The 12,485-nt window shown below is 48.1% G+C and overlaps 1 protein-coding gene across 2 annotated transcripts in view; it reads right to left on the bottom strand.

Moving 5' to 3' along the window:
• The window catches only part of TBL1X (transducin beta like 1 X-linked), a 200,468-nt gene that overhangs the window by 71,579 nt on the left and 116,404 nt on the right, over window positions 1-12,485 (bottom strand). The window lies entirely within an intron of this gene.

Here is a 12,485-nt window from a genome sequence, read left to right as displayed (position 1 = left end):
ACCGCCCACCCCAACCCCGGCAGCAGCCCAGAGACTTTGCAAGTGTGTGTGAGGAAGCTGTGAACCTGGAGGCAATCCTAGGCCAGCTGGCCCTAAACCCTATTGCCCTCCTGAACAATGTCTGTCTTCAGGGTGCGTTTTTAAGCAACGCTTAGCCATAGAAGACAGGAAGCCCCGCTGTGTCGTTCTAGTGGTCTCCATGAAGGTCAAATTCTGGCCTCCATCCTGCCTGCCCTCTCCGTCACGCTGTGCTTTTACCCAGTCTTAGCTGGCTTCCTCCTCCCTGGATTCCAGCGTGGTCGGTTTCCCAGAAACTACACTCCGTGCCGGGAAAGGGTCATGTCTCCTTTACAAGGCAATCTGGCAGACTCCCGCGGAAGCATCACGGCCCCGGAGTGAGGCTGGCCATGGCGAAACCCCAGAATCCCCTACGGGACCTCTGTGTCTCCTGACGAACAGTGTAACGTCTCTGTGCCACACAGAACGGCGCTGGACACTTACACCGCACAGATGCGCGTATCCAAATATACATAAAGCCAGGCACGCAGGTGGGTAACAACGAAGTTATGATTATGACCGTAGCATGGCCACAGCCGCGAGGCCCTGGCCACTAGAATGCCCCGCTCCTTCTCTTCTACTAATCTTTCTCTCGTGTTTTTAAAGGTGGGGGGAAATCCGTGACCCTGAAAATACAAAACCAGATGAACCTTGTTTGTATTTTACCTCCATGAGAAATGTTTTAAAGAAATAAAAATTAAAAAGCCAAGATGAGCCTAAAAACATGTACGCCACTCATTACTCCAAAGGAACACGTTTCAGGAGGTTTCTTTAAAGGGGCTAAAACTGTCACACCAGTGTGAGGGAATCTAGTTATCCTCTCTACTGGGACATAATCCCGTTTATCTGCGGTTTCCTTATATGGAAACATACTACTTGATTCTCAAACAACTGAATTTTTAAATGAGCAAGCGTGTTTGAGAAAGAAAGTGAGCACAGTCGGATGAGAAAACAAACCGGCTCAGACCAACAGCAGATTGGACCGGCCGCGGGTACTCGCACTCCGGGTCCCGCTCGGCTCACGGAACGATTTCACCTGCCTGCCTCCCCGCTTTCGCCGAGTGACCTCACCAGCCGCACGGGGAACACTCGTCTTCGTGCAAACACAATCGCCAAAACAAGAAAATGCCAATGCTCCGTTTCCTTTAAAAAGGAAATACAGGGAAAGTAAAACTTCAGGGTACTTTCTCGATTAAGCTTAGCCGGTTTTCCTTTGAGCCTGTTCCAATTTCTGGGAGGTCCTAAGATCATGTTCGTGAGGGGCAGAAAATCCTCTGGGGATGCACCTACAGGGCATCATGCTAAGGGAAGTCAGAGAAAGACAAACACTATGATTTCACGGGTACGAAAACAAACGGACGGCTTCTTCCCCAGGGTGGGGGCGGCAGACACAGGACACGGGGGTAAACACGGTCACCGTCTAAGTGTATCCGTGCCTGTGGTACAGCTGTCTGGGTCCATTAGGAAGCTCTGGCGGCGATGTGTCTCACCACAAATTAAACTCTCAGCAAAGTGTTACCCTAAAATGATATTCTGAAGATCTCACTAAAATGAAGGAAGACGTTCAATGGTGGAAACGGATGCTATTTCAGATTTCCGGTTGTGTGAATCGAACTTCTCACAACCCGTACACAGCCCTTGCTGCGGAGAAAAGCTCTTTGCAAAAAAAAAAATTGTTGAAAACACCCTACAGTTCCAAGTATGACATTTACATGGTTTTATTGAAATATCACAGATTAAAAATAGAAGACTGCCTTTTAGTAGGGCACAGACCTTATCCAAAAAAGCGGGGGGGGGGGGGGGCGGGGGGAGTGAATTTTGAGAAACCATCCTCAAATCTGGTTCCTTCATTAGTCAGAGATTTCTCTCTTATTCGCCAGGAAGAGAGAATTCCTTAAAAGACGGGACAGAGAAGCAAATTTTGGAACTGGGAATGGAAAAGGACACGTATCTGAAATGCGCAAGTCTTGAAACTCGGCTGGGGTTAGTGTGGGCGCCCGGCCGGCTCGCTCAGTAGAGCCCACAGCACTCCTGATTGCTATGTGAGTCTGAGCCCCACACTGGGTGTAGAAATTACTTAAAAATAAAACCTTAGGGAGAAAAATACAACAAAACAAAACGACTCGGCTGGGGTTTTAAACTCTACACCTCTGTGGGGCCTTGGCAATGCGCACTGGAGGCTTCCACGGGAAAAGGGGAAGGAAGTGAGGGCTGGAACCGGGTGACGAATGAGGTGGACACGTGATGCACCTACCCTTATCCTAATCCTTACCCTTGGAAAAGCCCGTGCTCCGTAGGCGCGGTGGTCAATAGATGTAAATATGCTTGTCTGACTTCGCACGACCCTAACCTGTTCGCCCAGAGGCTAGCAAACTTGTCCTTTAAGCATATGAGGGTAATGAGTTTCCGCTTCGCAGCCCACAGGACTTCTCTGTCACAATCCTCGACCTCCGTCGCGCACAACGCGCAAACCAACGGGGGTAGCTGCGTTCCAACGAAACTTTAATGATGTACAATAAAATCTGAATTTCACAGAACGTTCACGTATCAAGACATTATTCTTTTGATATTTAAAAATGTAAAAACCCACCCTGAGCTTGTTGGCGGTAGGAAAGGAGGCACTGGGCTAATTCTGGCCTGTAGGCGTTCGCGAGCTCTGAGCTGGATCCCCTGAGTCACGGTCGGATGCCGTTTCCATCGCGTCTCCCCAAGATTACTTGGAAATGAACCCTCAGGAGAACAGTGTGATGGTTCCCCAAACATTAACGATAGAATCAGCACGTGACCCAGCGATACTTCTTTTAGGTGCAGAACCGAAAGAACTGAAAGGAGCAGCTGACGAGATATTTGGCCCCTGGTGTTGGTAGAGCAGCAACATATTCCCAACAGCGAAAAGAGGAAAACCCACACGCCACGGATGGACGAACGGAGCCACCAAGCTTGTATAAATTATAAACACACACACACATACACACGACGGAGTACTAGTCAGCCTCTGAAAAGAACAAAATTCTGATACGCGCCACACTACGGGTGAACGACAATGATGTGACATTAAGGAAAATGAGCCACCAAAGGGCAAGAGCGTGTGACCCCACCCATGTGCGGCAGCTGGCGACCTTACAGAGACAGAAGGCAGGGCGGGGGTTGCGGGGAGCGGGCAGGTGGGCGGGAGGAAAAGGAGTCACCGCCCTAACAGCTTCAGGAGTTTGAACGGGGGAAGAACAGTTCTGGGGATTGACCGTGAAATCTACATAATGCCACTAAATTGTATACTTAAAATTTACCATTTTAACCACGTTTTCTTTTTAATTTTTTTAAAGATTTATTTACGTGAGAGTGAGCATGGCTGGCAGAGGTGCACAGAGAAAGCGAGCGAGAAATCCCCAGCTGACTCAGCACTCAGCACTGTGTCGGACGCAAGGCTTGATCCCAGCACCGCCCCCGCCCCGGTCCGCCCTGAGATCATGACCTGAACTAAAATCAAGAATCGAACAGACGTTCAACCAGCTGAGCCACCCAAGTGCCCCCAAATGGGAAATTCTGTATTTTGTGTATTTATACCACGGTAAAAGAAAATCTCAAAGAAAATCAACCTTCAGTGCAAATGCATTTCTTCCAAAGATCCGACTTGTTGGTTGAAAAGAAACTTAGATCAAAACGGTGATGAGACTTAAATCACACATCAGCCATCTTATTTTGAAGTGAGTGTCAAGAAAACATGACCACTTTCTCCTCCTGAGCCAGTCTCAAAGCCTTAAAGCAGGAAACACCAAATGTACTCTGTTCTCTCCAGATTCCTTCTTGGCTCTGACACACTTCCTGCTGGAACAGAGCCGTTCTCTAGAAACAATCTCCGAATCTTGGTACTTTCTGAAATATGTGCACATTAGCCAAACCTGGAAATTCTTAGGCCAGTTTCTGTCCTTGGGGAATTTAGCTACATGGTAGCAGAATGACACATTTTGGTTAATTGAATTCGTATTAATCTTTGCAGCTGGGAAATGGGACGCAAGTTCTTGTTCAATCAAGATCATAAAAGCCATTCAAAAAAAAGGTGAACACCCCGTGCTGTTAAATGATGTTCAACACCGGCCTTGTGGTTACTGGCAAAAGCTCTAGAAGCCTGAGAAAAACAAGAGGGATTCAGATTCAATTAATCTCAGCCAAATAATTTCTCCCTACCTCGGATGAAAGCTTCAGGGGAAAAATGAAAATTTCGGCATAATTCTTAGTGGAAGCTGTTCCCCTTACTCTGAAACAAGGAAGGAGTGAGGAAGAGGAGGACATTAACAAATTCCTGTCAGGTTTCCAGATGGCGGTTCACTAACCACCATGGTGGTGGTTCACTCAACCCTGATCTTCTACAAGCCTGTGTCAATCTTTACGAAAATACACGGGGTTACCAAATGACTGTGGCACGTTAGTGAAGCTTCTGAAAGGCATCGTTTCTGACCTCTGGGCCCCTCCCACTGACTGTGCCGTGGAGCCTCGAGCTAGGCCTGAACCGCCCTTTACCTGCCCCCCAGAGAACTCACCCTGTCCCGGGCTTGAGCCCCCAGATGCATTTCTGGTCCTGGCCCTCCCAGCTCCACACTGGTCCCACATGACATGTCCTCGTGGAGGTCCAACCAGCAACCCAAACACTGCCTGTCCACGACGGGGCCCTGCACCCACCTCCCACACCAACACGAACACGACTCTCCTCCCACCTGCTGTCCCAGCGGACGACACCTCCCTCCTGGCCTCCTGTACCCGGGACATCTGCGGTGATCTCTGCTCAAGTATCCCCAATCTGGGCTTTCCTTCCTGGCCCCATGGAGCTCCGCTCGTGGAAAACGAGACTGTCTTCTGCCTGGGAGCGGCCTACAGCCACTGCAAGCCCTCTCCGACACAGGAGCCACCACCTGCTGGTGCCGTGGGAAGGCACTGGAGGATTTCAAGTCCGGACGCCCCACCATTATTACTACTGATGGCTGTTCCCCGCACACAGCTCGGATCCCCTCCCCTTGTCAGACGCGCTCACATCACCTCACACCTGCCCGGTCTGGCTTTTCACCTCTCCTGCTCCTGAAGCTCGGTCCTTCTGCCTGGTCTTTGCGCGTGCTGTTCCCGAACTGTCTTCTGGCTCTCCCCAGGTGCATCCCCAAGACTTCAACTCAACCATTTCCTCATTAAGAAGCCTTCTTGCCTCCACCATGGAACCCCTTCCACCCAAATCACTTGGACACATGACCCTGCTCCTGACCTTCGCAGCCCGTGTGGTTACCCGAGCACCTTGTCTCTTTTTCTGCTTCCTGCCTGTCTGGCTGCAGCAGGTCAGGGCATCAGCACCTGCACCCCTGAGCTCACAGGGCATCCAGCTCAGCACCTGCAAATCCACAAAGCTTAGCTTTGTGCTTCAAACAAGAACGAAACTTAACAGATAAGCACCAAAAAAGACACACAAAAAAACAAACAACAACAACAACAAACACAACACCTTCCGGCCCCTTACTGTTAAGTACAGTAAGATGTACTTAACACCGAACTCCACTGAACACTGCATCTTCCTTCTTGATGACTCATGCACCATTTTCGGGTCCTGCAGGGCTCTCTAGTAAGCGTCGATGATAATCATATAGTAAGGGTAGAAGCAGAAGCTGGGTGAGATCACAGCCGTCCAAATTTATACCCTTATGAGCAGACGGCGGTGCCTCCCCGTTGTTACTTACATGTGAGAGTTTGGTATCATTATCACATAAACCTTACCACCAAGCTAGTCCAACACATACGTCGCGACTAGACTGCACCCTTTACGGTACGGTCTAACAATCAGAAGGTAAGTCGCAGCCAGTTCTTGTGAAGGATTCCGCTACTCCCAGCGGCCGGGATATCCTTCAGACACGCAGTGTCCCCAGACCCATCCGGGGCTACTCAGCTGCATTCGGCTGGCCTCGCTCCTGTTAACTGCAGACTACGGAGACATCACCCAAACGCAGGAAGTACGAGTGCGCACAGAACCCTTTACTAGCTCTTCCCAGAAATGAACCTGAAGGCCCTTTAGACGGATTCGGTGCAGGCAAGACAACCCAGCAGGCTGGGGATACGGGGGAAGTCTGGTGAGATGCAGACAAGAGACTTCTGTGCTGCTTTCATGTGGGAGGACCAGAAGACAGAAACCCTGCAAAAGATGCTGGGCGCTCTGGGTGGAGTCCCTTGGGGGAGTTCTGGCTGGGACTCCTCAGAGCAAAGGGGAAGCCGGCCCTCGGGAGTACTCACCGATGACTGGGCATTCACGTGCCTTAACAACAGAAAGCAGAAGATGTGTACGCCTCCTTTTTGAGGATCCCCAGCTTTTACTGACTTTTTCAATGAACATGGCAATGCTCAGGCCAGATCTGGGGGAGGGGATAACAGCTGACTTCCGTCTTTTCACACAAAACTCCCTATAATCTCTTGGGTGATGAACATACATTTATCATGGGCATATATCAAGAAGTCATTTGTGCTTCCACCATGAAATGCTACATAGCTAGTAGTGACTGCGTACTTTCTGGAGTCCAGAGAAAGCCCAAGCTTCTATGGCTAGAGCTTCACAATGTGAAATTATGCAGTAAAATCACTACAATATTCCAGATACCACCCCCCAAATCCTCTGAAGTTCCTTTACAAAATGTGTCCAAGTGCCTACTATGTAACATAATACCATTATTTTCACTAAAACTGGAATAAGTTAATTCAAACTGAAATGTTTTCCACGTTGTGAAAGGTTACCTTATAAAAACTCATTTTATGAACATTTTGTCCTAAACGCAGCTACCTGCGAAGGGAAATGTGTGCTTAGGAAATGGGATGAAGTTTAAATAGAAGACAAAATGCTGATCTTTGATCTAGTCCCTCAACGTCTTCACCTCCACCTTCAAAGGATGCTTAAAACTCATTTCTTCCAAACGTCGGTGAGGTAGAGCCTTCCTGACCCCAAGAGGAATGGTTTGCTTACGGCCACCTTGGGCTCCCAGGGACCCCATGTGCAGCGCATGGAAGGACCAACTGCAATCGCAGAGATGGCTTCCTTGTATGTCTCACACCTCCTCCAGATGCCAGACCTAAGACCCTTACACCTGTCTGCACGTACGTATCCACTCCAGAGCTTCTCATCGGCGGGGTGATGATGTCCCCCTAGGGGACACTGGGCTCTCTCTGGACACAGTTTGGGTTGTTCTAACTGTTGTGGGGAGAGTTCCTGGTACCCGGTGGGTGGGTCCCAGGGCTGCAGCTCAACACCCCACAATGCAGAGGACAGCCCCACCACCGAGAACTGTCCAGCCCCATACGTGAATAACGCCCAGGCTCAGAAACCGCTTCTGTCCCCTTACGGGAAGCTATGTGGTTTTCCTGCAGCCGGAGTTCATGTTCTATACAAGTTTAACTTCTCTCCTTGCTCCTAAGTTGTCTGCAAGACACCTTCACTCTTTTGGTCGGAATTCAATCTCGCTTTATCTTTCTAGTGTTCGAGGACTGTTCACATAGGTTCTGGGCATCACTGGAGGGAGGCCGGCGGTCCACCAAGTCTCAATGTTTCTATCTTCTAAAGCTACTGTCCTTAAAAAATAAGGACAGTATATATATATATATATATATATATATAAAATATATTTGAACAAATAAATATATTTGTTCCAAACAAATATATTCTGCGGAAATTTAACAGAATAAAACATTTACCATATGGCATTCAGCTTTATTAATTAGCAGGTCAGGTGACACCACTAGCGATGTACGGTAATTACCACGGCGTGTTTGTATTTAGGGCATCTTCCTCATCAAGATGAGAAAACACACACACACACACACACACACACACACACACACACACAAAAGAAAAAAATCCCCAAGGATGGTCTGAGTCACAGAATCTCAATGAACCTCAACTTCCATTCTACCTAGAAGGCACTCTGTACCCTGGCCCATAGCCTTCTGCTACGACCCAAAGGAGTCCGCCCTCAGCGCAGAGACGGACAGGGAAGTGAGGGAAACAAGAGCGAAATGATCAGGTACAAACAGGCTCAGGATGTCCAGGGCATCTATTAAAATGCAGAAGAATCATTATAAACACCAGCCCACCATCACGCCTACCTCACAAGGCAGTACCTGCCAATGACATCAAGAAATTAGCCAATGAGGCCAAAACAACAGGTCGATTTAAAATCAAATTAAAAACGCAGGCGCTGTACCTCCCGACTCCCCCGTTACACCGCTCCTACTGGATATTAGTGGCTCGATTACGCAGAACACTGCCGCATGGATGAAGCCCACATGTAAGCTAAGCCTTGTCGCCACTCTGTCCGCTGCCACGTGCACATCGGGGTGTCCAAGTCACCATAAATGTGAGGAAGCAATCCACACACACCGGACCCTCCAACGGCTTGGTCTAACTGCATTAATCTCTTCTAAAGTCTAGGGGCCGTAAACCTCCATTTAACGAGACCGCTCTCACCGAATGGAAATTCAGTGCGGCAGGCCAGTGGGGCACCGAGAACCAGTTTACTGGGGAAACGTGACGAGGATTCACGAAGCGTCTCAGAAAGCAAAATACTTTACCGAAGGCTTCGTATTACTAAAAAGTGCTGCGTTTGCATACGTCTTAACGGCTTTGCCACTGTAAGAAAATGCACCCTGGATTCTCCTTACTGGGTCAGAAGATGCTACTGAAACAAAACCGCGGCTTCTTACTTGTCAGCTCGCCTCACTCCACCGGCCATGATCACAAGCCTCTCTGTAGGTGAAACAAGATCCTGCTCAGAGAAAAGCAGTAAGTTCGCTAATTTCTGCACAAACCCCAAGAGAAATCAATTTCACTTTACAATTTTTCTAATTGGCAAAGGTACATTAAAAAGTGTGCGGGTTTTTTTTTTTCCCTTGAGCAAGTGCTGTTATATAACGGAAAATGGTGTTTCACCTATCTTATGAAATACAAAGATTTTTAAAAACTTGAGTTTTTAATTCCATGGCTGAAAATCAAAGAAAAGAACTCAAATATACTAGAGTAACACTGAAAAGCAATCAGTACTTCAACACTCCTACTGCATTCTGCTTCGGCCGCAGTGCTGGAGGGTGCGTGTGACTGTATCTGCCTTTGATAAACACCGCCGGTCCCTGAAATCCATAAAATGCAATATAACCGACAGCAGAGTGACTTCCCCGGCTCTCATTTGTAGCACCACATCTAATGTGTCACACAGAGCACTTACTTCTCAGCCCACTAGAACGGAAGGTTTTTGTCTGCTTTGTTCACTGCTATATTCCCCGCATCTAACATAGTTCCGGATGTCCACACAGTAGATGCTCAATAAACGCAGGCTGGCAGACCGAATGTTTGACGCTGAGAGAGGAAGTGAACTCAAATGACTGAAGAGCAGAAGGATGCACGGAGAGCTTACTGGGTGCAAATATTCTGCAACGAGCTGTGCGGATGGAGGTGGTACCAGGGGGAAGACCACAAAGACGAAAGATCAGGTCATTTCCTATGCCGGGTGGCCACGACATACACACCACGCACTCATGTCAATGGAAACTCCCAACACTGCGTTTGGTCTCGTCTGACCTAGGATAAGAAAGAAAAAGCCTCCCTTTCGTCTTGGCTACTCCATTTAGCCCTTAGAACACAGGGGAGATCCTCGCGGACAGAGAGAGAGGTCTCTGGGCACGGGGCAGAAGCTCACGAGGCAGAACAGGGCCTCGAGCCCAGTTGGCCAGTCTCCCCTCACCCGTGTCCCCCTCCATCCTTGGAGAACAGGACAGCTGGACTTCATGTGGGCACACGGCCACACTCTCCCCACAGGACCCGTTTTCCATGCGACCCAGTCCTGGCCGATGACTAGGAGGAGAAGCCAAACTCGCAGCTTCCTGAGCACGCTCTTCACATCACAGTGCCGCCGTCAGCAAGTATCACCAGCTCCTCCGTTTGGGAACTTCCTTCTTCCGTATGTGGCACCAAATTTTATGTCTTTAGAGCCCTGGGATGCGGCGCCGCCTAAACAAAGCTTGAAAAAAACCGCCTTTGTCAGAGGAAGCATCCCTGGGCTCCATCCCGAACTCTGAACCTGCAAGTTTCCTTTGTCAGGGTCAGTGATGCGACCTGTTGGATGCCCTTCATCTTGCGTGGACAATGGGATTCGCCTTTTTTATCTCACAGGGATGCTGTAGGGATAAGAGAGACAGTGCAGACAGAGGGTCTGCTCCCTTTCAAGGGAGACGAGCCCCGCCTTCTCGGGGCCAACTCCCGATACCGGGGGAGCTTGGCGGGGGTAGGCTGAGGTGGCCATGCTTGAAAATGGCCCAACACGGAGCTGGACAAACCATCAAGATGATTCAGTGGAATGTACAGAATGCTTTTCAAAGGGGAGGTGAAAGCATGGTCTGGGAAGTGATCATTAACCAGGAGCCTGTAACTCTAAGCATTACTTCTTCGCTTGTTACAGGAGAACTCAGAGGAAGACCTGCACCGTCCAAAAGAAACAGGTCAGTTTCTGTAGAGCTTTAAATTTCAAACATGTTGCTACCTGTAAAGTTATTTTTCATAATACATTGAAATTTAATATACACGCAAAATAGCATCATTTCAACATGTACCCCATATCGAAAATTAATTGAGATCTTTTAGGTTCCTTTTTCTAACTCAATCTCCAAAATCTTCAATGTGTACTTTTCACTATGACACATCTCAATTAGGAAATTAAATTTTCACTGGAAATACATAACTGCTATTGTAGTTCAGAAAATGTAGACGTGAAATTGCAGATCACATTATCTACCTAACTCCCAACATACTTAAATGTTTCCCAATAACTAAGCCAAGTACTGACGTTTAAAGTTAAATCAATTAAAAGGAAATGCAATTTTGAAGTCCACCCCTCAGTGACACTAGCCACATTTCAGGATCCACAGCTCCACACAGTGGCTACCTGACTGGACACAGTAGGTCACGACGCTACTAAGAAAAACCCTTTGACTGTGGTCTGCAGGACGGAGGGATATGGGGATGTCCCAGGCCAGATGGTTCCTCCGGAACTGGTCCTTCGTGCAGATTTTTAAAGTACATGCCCACCACACTTTTTGTCTTAACCAACACCACGTATTAATAAATTATCAAAGTTTAAAACTATCTCCTCCTAAAAACAGTATTAAGTTTCTTCTTCAAAATTACTTTTCATTATCTTGAGCTAGTTTTCATAGCTCTAGATAAGGGACCTCAGAGTCTCCGACGGGATCGACCTATGCTGTAAACGCAAATGACACACTGAATTTCACAGACGAGATGGTAGAAAAAAAGACATAAAATATCTTTTCGGTAATTTTTCACAGGGATCACTTGTTGAAATGGAATGAGAGTGGAACCGAATGTATTATTGTATCATTACATATTAAATTATGCTCTGCAGTATTAACCTGATGTACATTAAGATGTTGCAATATTAATTTCACTGGTTTCTTTTTACTGCGTATTGTGGCCACAAGAAAATCACATTCGGGGGTCCCCATTCTAGTTCTATTGCACAGCACCACGGAGATCGCTTCTAGGTGCCTGCAGGCTCCGACATGCTGATGCCGGTCACCAGATGAAAGCAGACAGTCTGTTTTGGTCACAGGATTCTGGCTTTAATTGTGACCACTGCCAATTTTTAATCTTATGCCGTAACGTCTTCTTCATTCCTTGACCAATCTGAAACACATTAATCATCACAAACCATTCCAGCTGAAAACTAGCTTTCTCTTGGGAAAAAAAGCAATTTTGTGTTTGAAGTTACTTTGTAATACTGTGACTCACTAGAAGGTCCATCAGACACCTGAGCAAGGTGCAGGTAAAATCCCGAGTCTCAGAATGCCAAGGTCATCGGCTGGTCACCCCTGCAGTGAGCAAACAGCCCCAGGCTCACCTCTGGGCTCATTATACATTCTGAGTTTGGAGCTTCCAGGCTCAGCAGGTGGCACAGGTCTCATTTCCAGGTAAAGACCCAGGTTAGCTGAAGCTCCCTCCTCTCCACAATGGGGGACACGTCACGACATCGGTGTCCCACGTCCTCACACGTGGCCACAGGAACACAAAGGCAACGATGCTAAGTAACTGGCTTTGTGCAGGAGACAAAAACCGCGGAGCTCAGGTCCCACTGGGCCACTAAGTAAGAACAAAACACCTTCGCCAGGAACCATTCGTCACTCTTGGTATTAGCGTTACATTTAAGTCTTCTTTCAGGTCTGACATTGTCTGCCCCTAACTTTCAGGGATCACTGCATGATTCTAATGACTGAAGCCCCGCCCTCAGGGGCCACACAAAGGGACTCAACGGTCTTTGTTTTAGCACCGGGTGGGGAGTATCACCGCAGCCTTCGGTTCACGTGGAACCACGAACGCACCGCCCCGGTGACGGAGCAGGAGGGAGAAGGAA

The sequence above is a fragment of the Mustela putorius genome, unplaced genomic scaffold, assembly GCF_011764305.1.
Source record: "Mustela putorius furo isolate JIRA1106 unplaced genomic scaffold, ASM1176430v1.1 tig00003836_pilon_pilon_pilon, whole genome shotgun sequence".
NCBI lineage: Eukaryota > Metazoa > Chordata > Mammalia > Carnivora > Mustelidae > Mustela > Mustela putorius.
The sequence above is the reverse complement of the archived record's forward strand: the minus strand, read 5'-3'. Positions and strand labels throughout refer to the sequence as shown.